The sequence below is a fragment of the Bos indicus genome, chromosome 12, assembly GCF_029378745.1.
Source record: "Bos indicus isolate NIAB-ARS_2022 breed Sahiwal x Tharparkar chromosome 12, NIAB-ARS_B.indTharparkar_mat_pri_1.0, whole genome shotgun sequence".
Classification (NCBI taxonomy): domain Eukaryota; kingdom Metazoa; phylum Chordata; class Mammalia; order Artiodactyla; family Bovidae; genus Bos; species Bos indicus.
The window spans coordinates 88,166,026-88,171,188 of NC_091771.1; the positions used below are offsets into that span (position 1 = coordinate 88,166,026).

The window sequence follows — 5,163 nt, forward strand, 5'->3', positions numbered from 1 at the left end:
TGTGCTTTCATAGCCAAGGGCCTGGGTTCAATCCCTGGTCAGGGAGCCAAGATTCAGCAAGCTGTGTGGTATGGGCCACAAATGAAAATTTCTTTTTTTTTTTTTTTTTTGTCTTTAGTTTCTTTAGGTAGATATATTCCTAAGTATTTTATTCTTTCCGTTGCAATGGTGAATGGAATTGTTTCCTTAATTTCTCTTTCTGTTTTCTCATTATTAGTGTGTAGGAATGCAAGGGATTTCTGTGTGTTGATTTTATATCCTGCAACTTTACTATAGTCATTGATTATTTCTAGTAATTTTCTGGTGGAGTCTTTAGGGTTTTCTATGTAGAGGACCATGTCATCTGCAAATAGTGAGAGTTTTACTTCTTCTTTTCCAATTTGGATTCCTTTTATTTCTTTTTCTGCTCTGATTGCTGTGGCCAAAACTTCCAAAACTATGTTGAATAGTAATGGTGAAAGTGGGCACCCTTGTCTTGTTCCTGACTTTAGAGGAAATGCTTTCAATTTTTCACCATTGAGGATAATGTTTGCTGTGGGTTTGTCATATATAGCTTTTATTATGTTGAGGTATGTTCCTTCTATTCCTGCTTTCTGGAGAGTTTTTATCATAAATGGGTGTTGAATTTTGTCAAAGGCTTTCTCTGCATCTATTGAGATAATCATATGGTTTTTATTTTTCATTTTGTTAATGTGGTGTATTACATTGATTGATTTGCAGATATTGAAGAATCCTTGCATCCTTGGGATAAAGCCCAATTGGTCATGGTGTATGATCTTTTTAATGTGTTGTTGGATTCTGATTGCTAGAATTTTGTTAAGGATTTTTGCATCTATGTTCATCAGTGATATTGGCGAAAATTTCTATTTTTATGTTTTATAATACGTATTTGCATGTTTCATGTAACTTACAGATATGCATAGACCGGACTGCCTGCTCAGGCATCATTGTTAGTGCTGGACAATGAAGACAATTTGGAGAACACTGGTTTATTTAATGATTTTCTCAAGCAAAATGCGGTTGCTTTTTAAAGCGTACTCTACCAGGCAGCTGCCCCGTCCCCTAATTCGCTATCAGTTCTGCTAACATGGGACTTAAAAGGCGGAAAATCTGAATCATAAACACAGTCTTGTCTTGCTAATGAAAGTGAAAGTCGCTCAGTTCTGTCCGACTCTTTGTGACCCCAGGGGCTATACAGTCCATGGAGTTCTTCAGGCCAGAATATTGGAGTGGGTAGCTTTTTCCTTTCTCCAGGGGATCTTCCCAACCCAGGAATCGAACCGGGGTCTCCTGCATTGCAGGCAGATTCTTTACCAACTGAGCTACCAGGGAAGCCCCCAAAATACCCTTCTCCAGGGGATCTTCCCAACCCAGGGACATTACTTTGCTGACAAAGGTCCATTTAGTCAAAACTATGGTTTTTCCGGTAGTCATGTATGGATGTGACAATTGGACTATAGAGAAAGCTGGGTGTCGAAGAATTAATGCTTTTGAATTGTGGTGTTGGAGAAGACTCTTAAGAGTCCCTTGGAGTGCAAGGAAATCCAACCAGTCCATCCTAAAGGAGATCCTGAATATTCATTAGAGGGGCTGAAGCTCCAGTACTTTGGCCACCTGATGCGAAGAACTGACTCCTTGGAAAAACACTGATGCTGGGAAAAATTGAAGGCGGGAGGAGAAGGGGACCACAGAGGATGAGATTCTTGGATGGCATCACCGACTGGATGGACATGAGTTTGAGTAAACTCTGGGAGTTGGTGATGGACAGGGAGGCCTCGTGTGCTGCAATCCCTGGGGTCGCAAAAAGTCAGACACGACTGAGCAACTGAACTGAACTGAACTGATCTTGCTAATGTTGTGTTCAGTGATAAGAGTCGCTCTTTCTGAGGTTGTTTCCCAGGGCGAAGATCTTCTGAGCTTCTTTGTGAGGACGGAGCGTCCTGGCAGGTTTGGGGCAGGTATCCTAGGAGAAGCGTGAAACAGCAGTAGCTTCCCGCTCAGGTCCCCTCACAGAGGTGCCGACTGGGGCGGGGCTGGGGGCCTCTGAGTGCCTGGAGCCGAGGGTCTTTTCTGCTCCCGAGGCCTCAGGGCTGGAGCGTCTCTGCTTTGTTGTTGGCTCTGCTCCCCGCGAGCCCCTCTGAAAACCTCATAAATGCCTAAAGGATCGGGTCACTGACACACAGGTTTTAAACTCCCACCTCTACTTTAAAAAGAAAAGCTTAAACAAATGGAAAGGCTAGTTTTATTCTTCTTTGCTGGTTCAGTGAAAATTGCACTAACACACTTTACAAGTTTAATTTCAAGCTTGATTTATTTATTTAGCTAGTTTTCATTTAAAAATTTAAATTTTTTTCTTTTTTAAAAAAATTTGCTTTGCCTCTTTGAAGCTTGATTTCTTTGTTTTGCATACTTGGTTCATTGTTCAAAATGAATTCATGGCCCCTGCTATTATATATTCTGTGCATCCGTGCTTGGTCGCAGCCCTCCAGGCTCTGTCTGTGGGATTTCTCCAGGCAAGAATACTGGAGCCGGTTGCCATTTCCTCCTCCAGGGGATCTTCTCAACCCAGCAATATGAACCCATGTCTCCTGAGTCTCCTGCATTGGCAGACCGATTCTTTACCACTGAGCCACCTGGGAAGGTATTATACATTCGTGTTGGTAACCTAGGTTTTCACTTTGTTTAAAGAGTAATGTGACTGTGTGTGATGAAGTGTCTTTCCAAGTCCTGGACAGGGTTGAGGAAACCCTCTTCATCGTTTTAAAACGCGCTTGAACTGAGAGGTCTGCTTGAGCCCATCGCCCTGCAGCTCCAGGGAAAAGACATGTTGGAATCTTGTGCTTTGATAATTTATGGTTTCAACTGTGTATCAAACTAAGAAAATTTCACTCCTTAGTCCAAGTGCCTTTCTAACAGGAGTCATTCCTAAATAAGCTTCCTGGTCCTTCAGATAAAGGTTGGTGGTTGGCAGGTTTTGTGAGGAGTAAGCGGTGTGGCCCCAAAGGCCCTGGGCGTAGACCCCCGGGCACGCAGACCCCCCGGGGCCCCTCAGCACTCCCCTCCTCCCTTGCAGACTCTAGGGAGACAGCACACGCCTGGGAACACCGCCTCCTCCCGCCTCGCTGGATCCTCCTTCAGTGAGGCCAATGCAGTTCTCAGTCAACCACAGGCGCTCCTCAGGTGAGCTGGGGGGCCCACCTTGGGTGGGAGCGGATCCTCTGGCCCCGGGGTCCACTCCCAGAAACGCTGTCTCTGCCGCAGCATAACGGGCCCGGCTGTGTATGAGTGCCCCCGCCGATCCTCAGGTCTGCCGAGCATCGCCGCACGGTGGCCGCCACCCCTGGTGGGGCCAGGTCTCCACTGCGCCCCAGTCTTCTCATGAGACCCTGATGAGTCACCCACTGCGCCTAATCTAACGGGGCTCTGGTGAGAACCAGCGAAAACTCCGGGAAGGGACGCGTGCGCCATGACGGCTGCTGCTGTGCATCCGGTGGGTGGCCGTCCCGGGCTCTTCTCCGCCAACCCCACGCCGGGGCTGGGTGGCCCCTGGTCCCGGGTGGGTCTGTGACACCAACCTGCCCAGGATCCCCACCTCCTCACTCTCTCCCGGTCCTTCCCGGCCCCCCAGGCAGGGTCTCCAGGCTCCTGGCCACCGTGGTGCCCCCACCCGCCTCTCCCACCAGGGTTCCCCCTCCGCGCCTCCCAGCACCCCTTTCTCCTCCATGAAAGCCCATCATTCTCAAATCCTTTCCTAGGGCCTTACTTTCAGGTTTTTCCATCCAAAGAGCTCATTTAAATGCGATGGATTTCCAGATCAGTGAGGAGACATTTTTGACACTGGGAGAGAGGATCTGACCTTTCACTGAGCCCCAGATGACGCTGCGTTAGTCCTTGGGTTTCTAACACTCAGGTTCCCCGGGATCCATAGTTAGTTAAATCTTAGTTAGCTGGAATCCTGTTTAGGATTTTAGTCTGCTAAATCCCAGTTGGCCAAATCCTTTGCTAGAATTCTATTTTAACAGGTTCTGAAATTTCCTAGGTACTTCTCTGAAGGCACCCTCCTCTGAGGGGGTGGGTGGTAAGTGGGTGTCATCTGCAGACAGGAAGACCACAGCCCTGCCACAGACCAGAGGACACCCAGGGGCTCCAGGGACCAGATGCGGGGTAGGGGCCTGTGCTGGATCCTGACCCAGAAGAAGGACGTTCACAGAAAAACCGGTGAGGTCCAGATGAAACCTGGAGCTTAGTCAGCAGTAATGTACCAACGGTAACTTCCTTGTTGTAGCAAAATGTACCATAGTTACGTAAGATGGCAATGTGGGAGAAACTGGGCAAGGGGTATATGGGACTGCCTATACTTGTAACTTTTCTGTAAATCATACAGTATTCCAAGAGAAAAAGTGGCTTGCAAATGTATGTCTTAACTTCAGACAACAATGAATTCAGAATAAAGAGAATTACACAAGAAAAGCACGGTACTTGTAACGGGAACAGTATTTGCTGAAGGTAGGACCGTTGTCAATTCAGTGGGGCTGGGGGCTGGGGATTCAGTGGGGCTGGGGGCTGGGGGCTGGGGGTTCAGTGGGGCTGAGGGCTGGGGGTTCAGTGGGGCTGAGGGCTGGGGATTCAGTGGGGCTGGGGGCTGGGGGTTCAGTGGGGCTGGGGGCTGGGGATTCAGTGGGGCTGGGGTCTGGGGATTCAGTGGGGCTGGGGGCTGGGGGCTGGGGATTCAGTGGGGCTGGGGGCTGGGGGTTCAGTGGGGCTGGGGGCTGGGGATTCAGTGCGGCTGGGGGCTGGGGATTCAGTGGGGCTAGAGGCTGGGGGCTGGGGATTCAGTGGGGCTGGGGGCTGGGGATTCAGTAGCATTACCAGCAAGATTAGCAGGGCTGGGCTGGGGAGGACATCTGCGTGGCTGAGCAGGCAGTATTAATGCCAAATAGATGGCCCGAATGGTCTGAAAGCCAGAAGGTCTGTCTTACAGGCAACTGAGAAGATAAGTAAATGCACTGCAGATAATGAGGACCGTGTTCCAAATACTTAAAAGATTATAAATATGGAAATGGGGGAGCTTCAGTGATCTCTGTTGTAGGGATTAGAATTAGTTATATCAGCAGGGACCCATGGCTTTTAACACGTCTAAATGAAGCTGATGCCGATGTGCGT

The 5,163-nt window shown here is 48.6% G+C and overlaps 1 long non-coding RNA gene across 1 annotated transcript; it reads left to right on the plus strand.

The window, feature by feature from the left end:
• Positions 1–641: 641 nt before the first annotated feature.
• LOC139186255 (uncharacterized) lies at positions 642–4,505 on the plus strand. The gene is made up of 3 exons (XR_011569822.1): positions 642–3,180; positions 3,262–3,490; positions 4,100–4,505. It is a non-coding gene; the product is annotated as an uncharacterized lncRNA (long non-coding RNA).
• Positions 4,506–5,163: the final 658 nt, after the last annotated feature.